The 19138-nt window shown below is 50.9% G+C and overlaps 1 protein-coding gene across 4 annotated transcripts in view; it reads right to left on the bottom strand.

Moving 5' to 3' along the window:
- Positions 1 to 19138, bottom strand: part of SEPTIN9 (septin 9) — a 169421-nt gene that overhangs the window by 49715 nt on the left and 100568 nt on the right. The gene's annotated exons all lie outside the window — the stretch shown is intronic.

Here is a 19138-nt window from a genome sequence, read left to right as displayed (position 1 = left end):
ACGCCCTAGCCTGCCGGGGCTGTCTGCTGCGGAGGAGCACCGAGGAGTTCACCTGGATGTCCTTTTAATTAGCTCCAGCGGGTTTTTGCCTTTGAAATAAACCAAGAGCCAAATTATGTAGCATTGAAACGGAGTCATTTCAACTCTTTACAAGCCAACACTGTCCCGTGATACAACTGAACTCAATCAGGGCTCCTTTCACTTGCCCTTTTCCAGGTGCAACATGAAACACTGCATCCGCTTGCTTACGGTGAGCTGAAGATGAGCAGCGCTGAGACCTTGCCCGTCTCGCCCAAGTCCGGTGTCGCCCCAGGGAAACACAATCCAAGATTTGCCCCGAGCGGCCGGGCACACTGCAGTGCGGTTCGACCACATCTCCCCAGAACCGGCCACGTGTCGGCAAGGGAAGGAGTTCCTACCTAGCCTTGTGAGAGCAGGAACAGGACTTGTGAAAGAGTCCTGAAATCCTTCAGGGCTTCGTAATACCGAACGATAACTCAGTTTCCTGGCTCCTGGTCGGAGCCACGTCTCTCCCCAGCTCACTCTAGCTTCTCACCTTGCGACAGTGGATCTGCAAGCGTGTTGGTCCTGAATCAGTAAAGCACATGAGCATGCCAAGTACTGTTGTAGGACTGAGAAATAGCTAAAGTTAAGCAATTTGCTGAGCTGTCAAGCTGAACAAACACAGGGCAACTACTGAGGTCAAAGTCTAGAGGGATTTTTATGAGAGGTGTGTTCAGCAGAGTTATAATTATACAACACCTACAAACCTCACCATGTGATTTCAATAAAATCCCTCTTCTTTGCATGGTTTCTTTCTGCTTTGAGCCCCTCTTCCCACACCCACATGCTTCCCACTACACGTGGGATCACAGCTGATGAATGCAGTGTCCTCAGAAAATGAATTCAGACCATTGGCTCTCTGAGGCTCTGGATCAGGTTCTTCTTCCAGTTGTCTCTTTTATTCTTTGTCCAGGATTGGGAGCTTGGAAGTAAGGTTTGGGTCATTCCAGGGTTCTCCAAGCCAGGTCACCTCCCATACTCAATACTCAACCTCACAGAAGTCCCCAGGCTGTGGCTCACATACCACTTTGAGGTGCTTTAAGACAGCTAGGTGTTCCTGGTGGTAGCACTGCTGTCACCAGGGCTCATACCATAAGAGACAAATCTCAGAATAAAAAGCAGATTCAGGGCAGAAAAATACAGTACTAGTTATCGCTTTTGTCTTCTGTTCCCCTAAAGCACGACATGCTAGCTACATTCTCTATATTTTGGAAACCACAAATCTGGAAATCCCACGGAGACTTTAACTGTATTTGTAGCATTCAGCTGTGGAAATCAGTAATGAAAAAGAGCATTTCCCCCTCCCTGAAGCTCCCTCCATTCACCATGGTGCTGGAAAGTCTGATGCACATTTACTGCAGTCGGGGAAAGTACAGGAGCGTGTGTGCATCTGTGCTTCTGGCTAGGAACCACAGCAACCCAGAACGCGAGAAATCCCAAGGCCAACACCCTTTTGTTTCTAATGAAACCGTAAGATTTGACTGACACCTAAAGCCTGGTTTGGCTTAATTTGTCTGAGCAGGAAGGGAAAATAATGTCTCTTTTCACTACAGGAAACTCCTCTGTTCATAAAAGAGCCTCTAATCGAGTGATGCAGCATCTGTCTCTCCTCCAGCTTTTCTGACAACAGAATTTTGTTGTGTGTACAAAACTGTCACAGAATCATAAATTTACATCCTCTAGTCTAGTGCATGACCCAGAAACCAAAAGGGCAAGAGCCCTCTTATTTACTCATTTGAGCAAAGATTAAATCCAACCAAATACATCAGCTTTTGAGACAAGAAAGGTGTATTTGGTAGCCAGTGGGAAGGAACAAGGACATGGAAATTCTTCCCATGCTTTGGTGATCTGTTCCTCTCTCTGCACATGAAACATCTGGGGTCTGCTCAAGCAGCCTGCTCTAAGAAAGCCCCTCAATCAGGTACAGAGCTCTTAGTAATCTTATGGGACATCCTTTAGCCCGAGGAAGAGTTTGGAAGAGAGGCAGGACTGATTTAAACTGCCTAACCGCTGGTACGAGAGAGGACAGTCAGCGAGCAGAGATGCAGTTGGCTCTGAGATGTGCTAACTTGCTGTTTGGAGAAACGCCTCTCTTTCTACCAGCTACAGGTGTCTACAGCAGACAAGTGACAAAGCCAGCCCTTATTAAGCCCCACCATGAAGGAAGCGCTGAAGGAAAGCTGGATGTGCAGTCCAAGCCTCCACCCCAGGTCCAAAATGCTTGTGCTCACCACCTTCATCCAGCACTATCTCGACACCGAGCCAGGCTCTGAAGCTCTCTAAAGAACAGTAATGCCACTTAACACATAGAAGCTCATGGACTGGGGAAAACCCTTCTAACCATAGACACACATACTGCCTGGGCCAACAAGGACAGGCATGGTAGCTCCAGCTTCAGCTCAGGGGCTTAAGTTCTGTCCCACAAAGCCCATTTTTTGCTTCAGAACCAGAATAAAGGGAAAAGGAATAAAAAGGCAAGCAGGAAGCAGAAATAACTTCCTGCTGCCACACAAACATCATGCCTGATGCTCAGAAACAAGTTACTACAGAGCAATTCAAAGCACCTCAATTCTCAGCCCAGTTCCAAGCATGGGAATGGAAAAACTAAGACCTAGGCACGAAGGTCCTTCCCTCTCTCATTTATTGATTTGCATCCACTGTAGACTGAAAGGTGCTGCAAATTACAACCGTTATCAGGCTATTTGATGTTTTGTATGAAATGAGTGGTTTGACTTCTTCCAAACTGTCTTCTCCTCCCGAGCAGCCTCAGCGCAGAGCACCAAAGCAGGCCAGGAAGCTGTGCTCCCCAGGACCATCCTCTCTAGCAGGGCATTCACCCCATCCACACTCGCTCGAGCTACACCACTCATCCGACTCCCCATGACAGCCTGTCATAGCTTTTTATGCTTTTGTTCATTCAGCATCGTGGGAGATAGGGCAGTGCTGTGATCAGAGACACAGGGGGTTAAGACATGCATCCAAAAAGATATTTAGACACCTGATTCCAATTTTGATGGACATAACCCTCCCTGAGTGATTTCAGTATATATTTAGAAGCATCAATATTTCAGGGATGTTTAGGGACAGACCTGCACCACAATCACATGTGTAGTTTGGTGCAGAGCAGGGAAATGAGCCCAGGGCTCACCATCACCACCCTCCACAGCATTACGTATACTTAGAGCAAAGCTAGGGCTCAGCACCAAGAGCGCCGTGCCCACACATGCGCGATGGAGGCAGGTGGTTGCATTTGCGGGGGAAAGCTGAGGTACCCAAACTAGCAGCTCTCACTGGATTTTCAGGAATGATCAAAGGCTGTTGGGGAGACAGTTCCCTCTGAGAAGAAAGCAGAGCTAGGCTTTAGCATGAATAGAAATAACATTTATTCAGACGTACTATGCATGCCTGCTTCACATTTTGACTTTGGGGATCATCTGTACTTCTTTGGCTCTGCTGAACCTAATTTTCAGCTTTACAGCGCCCACAAACCTAATATCAAAATAGCAGATCATGCTTGCCATGCCTGTCTGGATCCAGTGGAAGGAGACTCTTTCAGCAGGACATATTCAGAGCAAATCCCCCAGACACAAACCCACAGGGCAGCCAGGGTTCACCCCAGCGTGGTCTCCCTCAGTGAAAGGGCTGGAGTTTGAAGCTTGCTACAGGAATGGGTCTGGAGAAGCTCCACACTGGAAGTCCTACAGGAACCCCCGTGAGCACCCGGAAAAAGGCGGCAGCACCCGCTAGCCCACAGCAACGGGTGCCCCTGGCAGGCCCAGGGCTGGCACCGAGTCCCTTCAAACCCCTCAAACTCACACTCCAACAAGGCCAGCTCAAAGCAGCAGCTGAACGTTACCCCAGCACCCCATCAGTCAGTTAAACAAGAATAGCCGATACAACCTGAAAGCATTTCAAAGCTGCATTTCACCCCAGGAAGCAGCTTGGCTCCAAGACGCGATCTGCAGATAAAGGCAGAGGCAGCGCTTCGGTCTGCAATACTCATGGGCTCTTAAAGGTCACAACCGCTGTTGGGTTTGAGGTTTTCAGTTCTGCAGGATACAGCTCTTGCTTCTGACACACTTGCATTGCCAAGAGCAGGGAGCGCTGCTGACCTCAGCGTTTCACTGGGGGCCCAGACCCACCTCTTCCCCCGTCATCCTGCCAGCGCTGAGGAGCGCTCGTGGGACGCTGGTTACTAGTTGCATGCGAAAGGGGGATTCAACAGTTTCAGTGCTGATGGAGCAGAATCCCGGCGGGCTCCAAGAGCTGAGCCAGCGCGTGGGAGCACCTGAGCACCAGCAAAGGTGGAAAAAGAAAACAGCAATGGTCATACCTCAGCTATACCTCTGGCCTAACCAAGGGGAAACCTGCTACCCACGAAAAGCCATGTTCTGCCTGGACATTGAACACATCAAGCTGCTCTAACCATGGTTATGTATCAGCTGCATCACACGAGGAGAGGGGGTTTTCGGAGGCAGCCGTGGCAGGGAGAAAGGCTGGGAGAAAAAGCCAATGCAATGCTCCCGTGGTCTTTTACGGCCCTGATAATTCATTTGCTGGAAAGGCCTCTCCCAAAACGTCCTAATGTCCCCCCCCCGCACACACACAACGAAAGACAGGTGGAAAAGGCCTGATGGGTGCGAGCCCTAGACCGCAAGTCCTGGGGAGCCGGGACTGTCTGTCCTCGTTCACGCAGCAGAGTGGAGCGCTGATGCCGCATGAGCTCTTCTGCCACTACAACTGCTGTCAAGACGTTTTGAGGGTCTTGTCTGGGAGGAGAGAGCGTTTCACAGCCATGAAGAGCAACAACACGGCCCAATCAATCACCAGAAGTTCAGGGAGGGAGGAAGTACTGTCCTTTGGAAATCGGGCCACTTATCAGTAACTTTTTTCCCCTAATAGCCATTTACTACGAACACAGATACAAAAAGAGACATCGGTCTGAAGTAGCAAAAGCCGAGCAGATCTGCGCTGCAGCAGTGGTCAGGTCCACGTTATGGACCTCCTGAAGGAGGGTTGGCTCTCCAAACCCCAACGAGAGACACCCAAAGCACCTAAACGCCAGCCATGGGCACCTGCACGTACAAGAGGGGTTAAGCACCAGGCATCGCTATTGCTACTAGAAAAGTCCCCAAAAGAGCGGTCCTTTGCTGCTGACCTCTTCTCACGAGCGCCCAGAACGATGCTTTTTCGAATGCCCTGGTGACTCTGGAAGGCATCATTAAGTAGTTATTACTACTTTAACAGCCCTCTGGCTTGCCAGAAAGAGAAAACAAGTACAGCCCCAGGGAGAAGAAACCAGAATGCAAATTAAAGGCACCAAAACATGTGTTTCTTCTCTTTTAATCTCCCAGGGGTTGTTTGAGGACCGAGGAGTGCCACCTCCTGAAAGCTCGGAAAGGCCCGCAGCGAAAAGGCGTCCTTTGAGGGCGAAGGCTGGGTCGCAGCGTGCTCCCCGCTGCCCCTGCGGGCAGCTCCCTGCGTCCCCGGCCCGCTCACGACCGCCCCGGGAAGGTCCGCAGGCCACCTCGCACAGCCGCGTGCGAGGTCCCACCAACGGCACGGGCCTCGCAAGCCCCCCCATGTCAGATTTAAGCTTGGGGGACCTCAGCCCCGGTCGCAGCCGTGCAGGCCGGCGAGAGGAGCGCCGGCGGCGCGCAGGCCTCCGTGGCGTGCTTCAGCGAGCCTAAACCTCTTCCCAAGGGGTTCCCCGGATCTCCGGCTGCTCCAGCAGACCTCAGCGGCCCCCGGGGCAAGCTGGGGGAAGGCAGGCAGAGGGTCCGGCCCGCGTCGCATGGCAGCGAAGGCCTCGGACGGGGCCGGCAGAGGTCAGCTGGGAAGAAAAGGAAAAATAAACCCGCTGCACAGCGGCGTACGCAGCAGACCTCTCCCCTTCCCCGAGAGCCGCATTTTAGCTGCCGCTGCTCAGTGGGAAGCGCCCGACTGGCTCCGAGATGCTCCCGCGGGAGGATGCCGCGTGCGTGGCCGCCCCAAGGGAGCGCGGAGCCCCGCGGGCCGGGGCGCTCTGAACTGCTTCGCCGCCTTGCCTTGCTTCGCCGCGGGACGGGGGCGAGCGGGGCTCGGCGCCAGCTGGAGCGCCACCGCTGCTGGCCGTGCCGCGGCACCGTTTGGGACGAGCAGCCGCGTCTTCCCGTCCCGGGCCCCGCACGGCCCCGCGAGCGCGGGGATGGCTCGTCACCCCCACGCGCCGGTGTAAATAACGTGGCTCCCGCTGGAACGGCGGCGGCATCTGCTCCGGCGCACCGCTCGCAGCTCCCCGCTCCGCTCCCGCGCGGCCCCCCCCATCCCCACGCCATCCGGGCCCCCATCCCACCCTGCCAGCTTTAACCAGCCGCATCGTTTTGCCAAAGGGCAACGGGCGTCACGTCTTCGAACGCCCCGGACGGGCTACCCCAAGCAGCACAGGGCTGCGCACGGAGCTTGCAGCCATCTGTAACCGTTTTCAGGACTTCAGCCAGCCTCGCCTTTCCCTCCCCCAAGCTTTTCTGCTAAAACGCAGGCTTTCCCGGGGAAAAGCGCCCTGTGGAAGCCCCTGCGAAAACGAATAGCACATGCCTAGCAACCCCCCTCGCCCCAAGGGCGGTGCTGCTCGCGCTTTGAAGGGGGTGGCAGGCCACGGCGAAAGGTCAGCAGCCTGCATCACCGACTTTCCCAGGCATCGAGCTTCTCGCTAAGGATGTTGCTTACTTCCTTTCTCCTGCTCTCCTCTCCTGTGGAGCCGTCAAAGCTCGCTACACGCCATGTGAAATAGTCCAGCGCAGGAAGAGAAGGGGTCAGGCAAGAAAGCCAAAAAAAGAGGATGCTCTGAGCGCAGCATAATGCTCCATTCATGCTAAAGCTGCCTGAAAGGACACCCACACGCTCTGCTTCTGCTCCTGTAGCTGGAATGACGCGCCCCAAAGTGACTCAGGTCCGCGGTACAGGCATAATAGGCCTAATTTTTCCTCCATTATCAGCAATTTCATGATCATCAATGGTTATTAAGGTAAAGCCAGCGCACGTGAGATCAGACTCTGGCTCAGGATGCTGTAGAGAAAAACGCTGAAGGCACCACGGTCATACCCTGCTTGCCCTCCCTCCGGCTTTGCAGCTCCAGCCTCATTCTTCTGCTGTAATTGTGTGTTCTCAGCCACATAATGCTTTCAAGTTCAGGTCATTTTTAACCTATTAATAGCATTTTGAATGAAATTAGCTCAATCCCTGCGCTCTGACCAATGAGCTGGGGGTTGGAGAAGTTTTCCATAATGGTGTAGTAATACCCAGTTAGCTGAATTACGGCATGGTGCTTTCTCTGGAGATGTGACATCTGTCCCATAGCTACCAGCATGAGCTATCCTGCTCTGCAACAACTCCTACTTTCCTCTCCAAGGTCTCTGCTCCCCACACTCAATTCACATAAATACTCTACTTTCTCTTCCACTTCCAGTGCATCTTTGCCCTGGATGGACAGACAGTAAGTTGCTATTCCCTGCCTGGCCAGGTAGATGGTGCTCAGCCAGCACAAAGTAGGAAATCATCCGTGCTGCAAAGTGGGCTGGAAGAATTTACTTGCCTCTCATTAACCCAATAATTCAGTGCTGCTTTCCACTGACAGATGCAGAAGGTACTGCTCCAGCCCCAAACTAACTGGACTGACCCAGACCCTGATCTTCTGTCTACTTTGTACATTCACCTTTCATTTGGGGGTGCAAGAGGCCCCTCTTTTGGCTGCAGATGTAGTAGTAGCAAACATTTCATCAAAAAATCAATGCATTTCTGTTCACTGTTTCAATTCTGACACAAAAATTTCATTTTCTGATGAAAGATCATTCCACTGACATTTTGCCCCTACTTTTGATCAGCTCTCCCCACACACTTCATGCAAAACAAAAACATAGCAAAGCCAAGCGGAGCAGGAAACAATTTGCCCATTTTTTCCCCTACAAAACTGGGAGCAGCCGGAGGAAAACGCCAGGGGTCTCTTGCTCCGAAGGGAACCAGCACAACCCCTCGTCCTGCCTCCAGCCTGCAGGAAACAGCCTTGCGCAGGCAGCTGGGTGGGTATGGACTTTCCATCAGATCACCCCAGGGTCACTTTCCTTTGCTACACTGGATGTATGATGTCTAATATTTCTCTAGTTCTGTTTTAACACTCACACCATCTTGGGAGCCGGAAGCTTAAGCCATTTCCTGCACGGCACTGCTTGCCCTTCAAATATTTTAGCCTCAGTATGAATTGTTTTAAAACCAAGACTGGCAGCTGGAACTGCAACAGAAGAGGAACCCTTTGAGAGAGAATTCAGTATCTGAAACCTATCCAGTCCCCACTGCCCCAGGGCGAGAATAAAGCAGCAACAACAGTGGTCAATAAAAAGAGATAAATGAATTTTGCATGCCTGAAAAAGAGAAAGAGAAAAAGAGACTCAAAAAAGTCTCTTTTTCTCTATGCCCCCCCAAGGGACGCAGCAATGTTCCCCAGCAGAAACTCACAGCAATATTCCTTTTGTCTCTGCAGCCCATAATTTGAGGCTTCCTCAGCTTTGCTCTTTCAGTGAAGCCCAAATGATGGCTTTGGTTCTCCTGCTCTTCTAAGGACTATCCCATAGACTGTCTGTCCCACAAAGCAGTCAAGCAGCTGAGATAACCCCAGAATGACTCTTCCCGCTCCTCCAAGCTGAAGGAAGGCCAAATGCTCAGGCCCTGAAGCTCTGAAGAGCGGTTTCTGTCCTTGCCAGGGCAGAGCTGGGAACTCATCACTGCTTCTGACCCTGCAGATACCACATTTCTGGGTTAACTTGAGCTCGGCCCCATCTCCGAGTTACCCTTTCAGCAAGGAGGAGGTCACAGCTCAGCCCCATCCTTTCTCCCACTGCCCAAGGTCACACATGCAGAGGAAGAGTCCAGCCCTGCTCATCATCTCAGAGAGCTCCTTTTCCGGAGAGGAGGAACCTGGAGATCACTGCCTAGAGACTTTCTGGCAGAGCAGGCCAAAAGGACGGCTGCCAGCACGAGTTTGTGCTGAATGCAGGCTGTTACACAGCAGCGATAAACAAAAGGGAAGTAACTATCATCTTCTTTCCGCCTACTCTGAAGTTAAGGACAGATGTAATCTACAGCACAAACCCAAGGATCACCTCTGCTATTGCAACTGCTTTAGATCTGCACTCCCAAGCAGAGGAGATGCAGCACTAACTCCAGCGCGAGAACCGCGCTGCCTGGAGAATAGCAGCCTGACAACACCCAGATGGAGCTTTAAATATTGTCACACTCCTGTCCCCCCACCAGCTCTCCTCCCCCCGCATGGCAGCTCTGTCCTTGCTCTTGCAGCTCTTCCCAGAGCTTGCAGCCCTGGGGCTGGCTGTCCGGCGGCTCCACAGCCTCTCAGTGAACATTGCAGCTCTGACAAGAGGTTTTTGTGGGGGGACAGAGCTTGGCATTCAGTAGTGCTTACTGGGTAACCGAGATGAGCTTTCTGGGGTTTACAGTCCCGGGATGCCTTCACAGGCATCCCTTCCACTGGGAGCAAAGATCTGCTTGCTGCTTTTTCTCTGGGACCCCATTTGAGTGCAAGGTGAAGGAGGTTAAGCAGACCCAAGCTGAACTTTCAGGCACCAAAAGGTCTCATCTCTCCCACCAGTGCTGCTAAAATACAGACAGGCCAAAGCATCAGAGAGCACAAATCAACCCATTAGACTGCCAGATAGGCTGCTACTACAGGCCACACCGTGGACCACTCCTGGTCCCTGAAGAAGCATCTAAACCTCCAGGTCCCCCTGCTGGGCTCAGCTCACTGACCTACCGCCGAAGGAGCACAAGGGGAAGGAACAGACAGGCTTTTCTCTCCGTTCTGGCTTTGCTCCTCTCCTTTTTAATCTGTGCTCCTTATCTCCTTCCTCTCTACCCAAACAGGAATTTAAATAAGGAGCTGGTTTTACTGTACTGTCTGAACTTCAGAGACCTGCACAAGAAGAGCCAGGGAGGGAACCCAGGGTGCTGCTGATGGAGATGGGGTGCTGCAGGCGGAGGAGGAGAGCCCCAGGACAGGAATAGCAGGGTATGCTGCTGCTCATCCCTGCTGCTCAGGGATTAGTAGAGCTTTCTTTTTGGCCCTAAACCAGGCAGCACTGGCAAGAGCCTACTGGAGCACAGCCAGGGAGCTACCTGGCACCAGGACTAGATTCAGCCCCCAAAAAAGACAAAAAAAAGAATACAAATCCCCCAGAGCCTAACGCAAACACAGGCTCTGGGCAGCTGCTGGATCCCCATGACCAAGGGGTGAAGGCACGCAGATGGCAGCCCCTCACCTGCACTCTCTCGTACGGCTCCTCCAGCCTGCGTGTTGCATTTAAACACTGGTAATCTCTTCTCAGCTCCTCTTCTCCAGGAGACAGGCACAGACACATTACCTTGCTACGGCAAAACAAAGCAAAGCCCCAGGGTCCACGCAAAAGGTCTCTGCTTTGCTGAGCTCCCTCTGCAAGACTTTCCTGCCCGGGAAATAAAGCCATGTAGCAATGAGGAAATCTCAGAGCTCCTCCAGGGCTGCGTAGAAAACTTTCACCTCCAAACCTTAGGGCGTGCGTTCCTAAGCCGTAAATAAACTTTTATTTACTACATGAAGTAGGACAAGGATGATTGTTTCCCCAAGGGATGTCAGGAGGAACATCAGCATTACGGCAGACTCGGAATTCATCGGTCTCCACAATGCAGCTCCCAAAGCAGAGGCCATACAGGGCACTGCCATTCCCTCTCCAGTGGCCGTATCCCACACGCTCTCTGCTTGTCTTATTGTTCTCACGCATTTAAACAGGAACCTCTTCAGGGCATTGGATCTGCCCAGACGCGTGGCAGCCGGATACAGCCAGGGCATTTGGAGAGAGGATGGCCAGTGCAGCCGCTTGGATGGCGGTGGCACCCTGACATGGCTTAGAAAATTCACTGAATGCTGAGCAAAACGCAAACAAGGTCAAGCCACTAAATTAACTATGACTGGTCTTCCAACACCCACCAAGACCACTCATGTTTCTACCTTCATAGCACTAACATGCTTTACTGCTGAGGTACCACCTGCATTTCAGAGCAATAAAGTACCCAGAGACCATCACAGGCATAAGCACCATTCTCAGTGCTAAGCCATGACCTTGTTGTCTTCTTCAAGGCCACAAAAAAGGGGTGGACATTGGATCTCAGGGGTGGTGTGACCCACAGGGAAGGCCTTAGGAGCCTGTGAACTCATTCTCCCACTCCCACCCCCATTTTATCAGCGCATCGGGCTGCAGGAGGAAGTGAGTTCAGCCAGAGTTTGTCTAAACAATTATGTTTTATCTGCAAAGCTGCTCAGATCTACTTCTTTTTCCCAGGACAAATCTTGACAACTGCAAGGTAATCTCCGTTCTCCTTCCTATCTGCACAAGATGGAAACAGAGTAGGACATTAGGCAAACAGTATCCCAAACTCCCCGCTAGTACCTACTTCACCTATCTCAGTTGCAGGAGTCTTCATCATTCAGAAATCAGAAGGCAGCATCCACACCCTCCTCTGCTTCCCACCCACCCACAGGTTACCTTCACAATCCTCCTTTTCCTCCTCCTAACTTCAAGTATTTTCTCCTGACTCTGCGTTTGCAGCCTTCTGAGTGCACTCAGGTTACTTTTTCCAAGCTTCCCACTGCAAGTTTGAGAATTTACAATGTTCTCCTTCCCTCCACTGGAAACTTTCACTAATCATGTTTCTCCCAGAGCACTGGAGGAAAAGAAAGCCGGAGGCTCTGAGGAACTAGTAAAGCGTCCTGACAGGCGGCAGTAGCAGCCGTCAAGAAGTGAAGACTTGGTCCCAGTGACATTAGCTGTCAGATCACGACTTTTACCACGAGCAGCCCCGGGAATGTTCTGCTCTCAACAGAGCCAAGATCTCCCCTGCAAGTCTCTTCCCTGCATGGGTGATGGCAGCAGCACCTTGATCCCTCTCTCGTGAGGGCACAGTGAAGGTAATGGTGCAGTTAGCACCTCCCCAGCCTCAGGAAGGGCAGGAAGGACACAACCACATCTTTATGCTCGGTATGGAGACTCCTCTCTTTTGGTGCACAGACAGTTAAAGAGCTGCCCTGCAGGCCCACTAGAACAGCCTAAGATTTAGGAAGTCCTGTGTGGATGAAAGCAGGGCTGGGTGGGCAGCTCTCATCTTCCTTGCATATAAAAAGAGGATGAATAGGGGCCCTGTCAAAGGGAAGTGCTGCTCACAGTGAGCACAGTCCAGATGTGCCGAAGGCCCCGCACACCCCTTGCCTCTCATCCCCTCCTGAGCAGCAGCTCACCGGGTGACTGCACGTGCATCGCTCCCACGTCTGCTCCTCTTTTCCGAGTGTGCCAGGCCGCTAAGTCTGGGCTGCACACGATGATGCATTCTGGAAACCACAAATGGTTTAACCTTAGCCCTGGATAGATCCTTGTGATCTAATAGTCCAAGATAATCCAAGAAAAAGGAAAATAAATGACTGAACACATGGGCTTCTAGAGATTATCAGATGATTTTCAAGTTTAGGAGAAAGCAGACTGAAGAGCAGAACTGCAGAGCAGACTGGAAAGGGCTTTGATAGAGCAAGCGTTTGACATCCTCCATTTCCTCCTGGATAGCTTCAGGACCTCTCTCTTCCTAATACCACTTCAGTAAGCTGTGCAGACCAGCTTCTCTCATCCTTAGTGGCCCAGCCGTGACGCAGTGACCAGGACTGCCCAAAAGCAGTTTCCTTAATAACCAGCAGAACCTCAAAGGAGAAAAGACTCACTGCAAGGCTGAACCTTAGTCCTCTCGCCACATTCTCCAGCTCATTTTTATAGAAGGAGAAACTGGAATGGGTATGGGGATAAGGCCAGGATCCTGACTGGGATGATGTCATCCAACCTTTTGTTGTCTTTTCAGAAGATGCTGGTTTTTAGGCTCACAATCCCTGAACCTATTTGCCCTACAGATGTGCGTGAGTTGCCAGTGAAATCCCTAAGTATATCATGCATACGATGGAAGACAGTAACTCACATGCTGTAACAACATGAACCCACACAGTCTTAGCTTCCAAGACTGTAATCACGGACTTATCCTATATTTCCGTGTAGCAGAGCTGCACAGAAGGGTTCAGAGGACCACACCACTTTGGTGCATTAGTAAAAAGCAGCACAGACTCCCAAATCTGAGCAAATGCAAGCACAGTAAATGCAAATCCCCTTCCAGAGGCAAAACATCCAGGGGAGGCAAACAGACGGAGGCTCCAACCCAAGTGGAGTAAAGCAATACCAGTGGTATCCCTCCAGATGCACCAGCCACACATGAAATATGCCCAAGTGCACTCATGCTGGAGTTAAAAGCAATGCCTTCACGTTTAAGAGTTCTAAGCTACGATACCATTGTAACTGAGAAAGCTTTCTCCTTTAAACAGGTTACGAATCATTAACTTTTATTGCTGCCCTCCCCTCCTAGGCACCGTACCCTTTTGGATTCCCATCTAATCTTATTTGCCTGAGACCTCCTCAAACCAAGCTTTTCTTTGAGAGAGGGAAGGAATGTCTGTTTCACTCAATGCATGGCAAGAGAGGAGGAGGAAGGGGGAGAAGATATAGCCATCGTAAAAAAAAAAAAAAAAAAAAAAGTATTATCGATAAGCATCAAAGAGAGCCTGATCCATGCACTTAAGCAAATGATTGTCCACAGTGAATGGACTGCAGAACAATCTGATATAAAGAGACCAGGTTTGCTGAGGATACGTTAGAAACATTCCCTGTGCAGGTCTGTCTTGCTCATACGCAGACAAAGGCTGAATTCTCAAAGAGGCAAAAGGGGGTAGGTACCCAGCTCCCACTAAATACTTTTCAGACTGCTTGAAAATGCTGGCCAAGGAACGCATGTTAGAGGTGCATCACAGTCAGCTTTTGCACATGCAGAATTCACAGAACATGGAGAGGCTGCTAGGACCACCCAGCTCACTTCCACATGTGACCTAGACACAATCACTTGGGTTGAAAAGCTGAAGCATAAATCCAAGGTTATGGTCACATTTGCTAGAGCATCAACAGTCTTTGAATGTGAAGATGTTGAAAGATGCTTTGTTTCAGTCATTTCTCATCCCTGTAGTAAGAATTGCGTTTGCGGGGCAAAAATCAACCCACTTCTTCAGAAGAAACTGTAGACAGACAAAGTGAAGGAGGGCCCAAGCAAGTGAAAAAAACATGCTGTCACTCCTGAGCAGTCACAGCAACTTTGTATGGCTTGCTCATCTTCTTTGCTTTTCATACATGCATAAACATCTGCAAACTGTTGTTTGCAAAATGCTCTGGACCATACCCTTTGGTCCAGCTTTGTCTTTCAGATATGCCCTGAGCTATCTTCATGCCAAAGTAAAATGAAATAATTCAAGGGAGTGAAATACTATTACGTGTGACTTTACAGAAATCTGGGGAACTCCTATGCAGAGACTCATTTCAGAAGACCCACAAAATGAATGCCCCAAGTTCAACTAACCTAAAGGGAAGCAGCTCTCTCCCCAAGTCTCTCCTTCAAAAACTATAGCAGATGTAAGAAAAACTGGGCCCAGTGCAGTCTGAGCACAGGCTCTAATCCAAGAAGAGCTGCTTCTTCCATTTATAGCCACATTCACTTCAACTTCATTGCAACATCTTGGACAATACAAAAGTGTCTGTTTGTTTGCTGGAGGAGTAAAGAACACAACTGGCCTGCTGTCAAGTTATCTTTTTTGGTCACAACAACGTTTGATCTTCTCAAAACAAAGTTATCTCTGTATAATCTCACTTTAGTTCAAGTCTTCTCATAGAGTTTATAGATTTGGCACTGTATCCAACCTATGGTGTCCCCTCAACTACTGGCCAACAGAAACATCTTAGGCAGGGACAGAGATCTAGAAACAGTTCAGAAGAAAACTACTTTTTAACTCCAGAAGGTTCACCACCATTGCCATTGCTTCCCTCCCCCCGGCAGACAGCAGAGAAGTCGCAAAATGAGCGGCCAGGCCTTACTGTAAGGGATCAAAGCAAACTTGCTGTTTTATCTTAGCCAAGATAACGGATTTGGTCTTATCAGCCTGCAGGATGATTAACCTCAATGTGAGAAAGCTCGGAGATGCCAGAGGAGTTAGCGGGTGGGAGCGTGTTCCAGAGCACTCCTGCCCGGGGCTCCAGACGTGTTTATCACAAGATAAACAGAGAAAATCTTCGGTCTGGTTTGTACCCGACACCACCCACCCTCCCACAGCGCTGCACGTCCCGTTGCCTTCCACTGCCACTTACACACAACCAAATCAAACAACAGGCAGAAACGCTCATTGCTACGTCTCTCAACGCAGCAAAGGGTCTCCATGGCCTGGGGCCTCCCCGGAGGCCAAAGTTTTGTGTGAGCCTAAGTGTCGGTGGAGGTGCACAGCGCGGAGGAGCAGGTCCCTGGACCCGCGCAGAGCACAGCTCAGGCCTCCACACAGCGAGCACAGGCCCTGCAAGTCTGCAAAGAGTCAGTGCTCCAGCACGACGCCATGACGTACAGTGCTGTCACCTTCTGCCTGGGAACAGGAGGCTCTGACCTTTCCAGAGACGCATTCAGCTGTACATGCTTCCCGCAGGTTTCTGGAAACAATTACATTGATTCACAATCTGGTCCACAGACCCACACTAGAGATGGAAGAGACCTGTTAGGTCGTTAAGTCCGGTGCCAGAAGGCCCCTAAAGCTTAGCATCCGTGGATTAGCCCCCTTCCGGTTTCAGATGATGCAAGGAAGGGGAGGGAAGGGGGGAATCTTAACATTTCCTATGGGAAACTATTACTTAGTATAATGAATCTCCATTGGTGAGATCACTGCTTTCACTACAGGCCCTCAGGGACTTCCAACGGGGCAACAAATTCTCCGTTCATTTGCATTTGTCTCACGAAGTAAAGAGAGAACAAGAAGTGAATTTGCTAGAGAAGAAGTACAGAAGTTGCAGTTTTGGCCCAGACTCCTATTCAAAAACAGAGGGGAGGATAAAAACAGTGCAGCTCCGCAACGTCAGCAACATTAACTACCTTGAGCCAGTAACAAAGTGCAACCTCAGGAGTGACTCCGGGCTGCCTAGCTTGGCTATGAACAGCAACATGATCAAACTCCAGACAAATTAATTTATGCTGTATCTCAAATAGGTTTTGCTGCCTGTGCTGAGCACTTGGTTACTGAAACCACAGCCTGCTTTGGAGATTTGGGGGCAGGTGAACTCAAAGACACCCTGGTCTGGATCATATCTGTAATGCCTTATACCGTGGCAGTACCCACGCACCTATATCAACTCATCCCTCTGCTGCCATCCCCAATGCCCAAAACCATACGAAATACCCCTGCCATTCGCTGCACAGGTAGGGACAGAGAGCGTGGTGGGACAAAGCGGAAGGTCTCTGTGCCACCTGGTTACCCTCACTGTGCGGCCGCGCACAGGGCCTCCTCGGCAGGCAGGCTCGCCCGGGGTAGGTACAGCCGCAGCACGGGGACGCGCTCGCCTCCCCCGCACACGCAGGCGCACCCTCGCTTTTTCGTTCCAAGTCACTGGCGCTGCAGGTTTCCATTTTTCCAGATTATCTCATATTTGGCACCTGCCCCAAGTGCACGAATTTGGACTCTCTGCGTTTCTCCTTCAGGCTCAGCCTCTCTGTTTGGTATTTCAGGCTGTAGGCACTTTCCTGTTAAAAATAATAATAACAACAACAACAAAAAAAGACTACCCGTAACCTAGCCCAAATGTGTCAGCTGGCTTTAAGGAAATGTCTCCCTACAGCTTTAATCTCTTTGTGCAGTTAAATTGCTGTGCAGCTCAGGGAGCTGGAAATGATTACTCACTGTTTATCCGCACAGGCCTGGCCCGTTTTACTGCGGGTAGAGTTGCTGTGTTAATTGTCTTCCAAATCTCTCTACACCCCCAGCTACACCAAGGCATCCCAGCTCCCCAGTCGGCTTCGTCCTTGCAGAATGAAAAAAAAAAAAAAAGAAGAGACCTCCCGGCGCTCGGGCAGCCTCCTTCATTTCTCCGCGCCCGAGCTGCTCGTGCTGCACGGAGGCTGGAGCACGCCGCAGCTTGGCACAGCCGGTCTCTAATTTGCAGGGGGTCCTTCACAGGGACTTCTGCAGACCAGAAAGCTTGCTCTGCTTTGCTTCTTTCACCCAGCTCTAAGGGACCTTCTGAATGAAAAACAGAAAAGCTCTAAAAGAAAGGCTTGCAGATCTGGGGTGAAAAAAAGCAAAAGTTTAATTGCTTCATTTCTCCGCTGCTCTTCTGCTCTTTCCATAAAACAGGAGTGGGGACTCTGTACAGCTATCTCAGACGAGGCAGTGACAGGACAAATGGACGCCCAAAAAGCTAGAAGCTCAGACAAGGCTCAGGACGGTCTATGCATCACGGTGGAGCAGCGCAGAGACACACTTAGTCCAAGCTGACAGGCCAGAAAAGGCTGTTGCAGAGGAAGGTCACATCCCCATTTTAGGTCAAGGTTCCCATTATTCAATATATCATCTGCCCTGACTTATCTAACCATGCTAAGGAGCGTCCCTGAGAGGAGAATACCGCAAGGGAGGAGAACTGTGGTCCTACTGCTTGCCGAGAGCAGGAGAACGGGTCTAGGGCAGGAATGCGGCTGCAACACCAGGGAAGCAGGATGCGCCTGGCTCACTCTGTGACCACAGGAGCTTGTGCTGGAGGCAAAAGGACCATCAGATCAAAACGGCTTTTGTTCGTCTGGGATCGCTTCTAATCCATCACCTGAGATCCCAGGACTGAGCCTCAACTGTCAATACAAACAGGTTCAAATTTGGGGGAACCGGGGTAAAACTGAGAAGGAAAACATTACCTTTTCTGGGACCAACAGTGCCTTCCCAAAGACTGCATGTACGCGGTTTCATTATACGAAGAATTGGTTATGTGCGAGTAAAGCTGCACCCTTAAGGGGAAAAAACCAGCAAGATGGCAAGAGGAGAGAGGCTTTCACCTGCAGCTCAGCAGCACCGGTGCAGCCCACCAGTCACCCTCGGGGTTTGCCCCTGGAGGCTCTCATTGGGCTGGAGTTCCCTCACCAGCCCAACTGCCTCCAGCCTGCAGCTGTAGCCACCACCGAGGGGCCAAAAGACGGGCTGGCCATGGAAAAGGGAAATAGCAAACAGTTTTCACGAGGAGCAAACCAACCTGCCTTGCAGAGGGCACCAGCGCATGCAAACACCAGTCAGGGGCCCTCGAGCATCTCCCCAACTCAGACCTTCATGGGCTTGAGAAACAACAGGACAACGAGAACTTCTTCCACATGGATGAGCTACTGCCAAGAGCGACGCTTTACTGCATTCATAAGCCCTCAAATAACACTCCTAAACTTGCAAATTTTCCACGTCCTTAAACACATTTCTAAGCCTGGTGTTTACTCCACATGCACCGCACCGGCCAGCGCTTCAAAATCCTTTTCCCTGCAGAAGAGCATCCCATGCAGTCCGTGCGCTGTGCAGAAGGCAACACGCTCACTGGTCAGAAACGCAGAGCCCATCTGGGGCACAGCTCATCGCTTGGTGTCACTCCAAGGAGAAACGTGGCTCTATATATTTTTGCAGTTCTCCCACCAAGCGTAGGCACGGATCTATGCCTGCGAATCCATGTATGCTATAGGGAATACACATGCACACGCATGAATTTACATGGGTATTTTTAGAGCATGCAAGATTCCAGCTTTAGTGACAACGTACACGGCTCTCGGCGGCAGCTGGCACGTCGCTCCCCAGGCAAGATGGCTCTGCAGAATAAGCCTTAATGGTCTCTGCATGGCTCTTCCCGAGGAATCGCCTATCATGCATCCAGACCAGGGGGAAGCCCTCAAAATCCCTCCTTTGTGAAAGGATGGTGGATGTCCCTGGATGAAATATTACAGTTCGTACTCACAGACCAAGTCCCCTTTCCTCTCCGCCCCCTCTTCCAGTCTCCACTCCTGTGTCCCAGAGATGACACAAAAGGGAATTCGAGAGCAGCAGCTAGCCTAGCTCCCTCTGTAATGTCTGCCAAAGCAACTCAGATACAAATTTCAT

Source organism: Apteryx mantelli, chromosome 19, assembly GCF_036417845.1.
Source record: "Apteryx mantelli isolate bAptMan1 chromosome 19, bAptMan1.hap1, whole genome shotgun sequence".
Taxonomy (NCBI): Eukaryota; Metazoa; Chordata; class Aves; order Apterygiformes; family Apterygidae; genus Apteryx; species Apteryx mantelli.
This window is presented reverse-complemented; position numbering and strand designations above follow the sequence as displayed.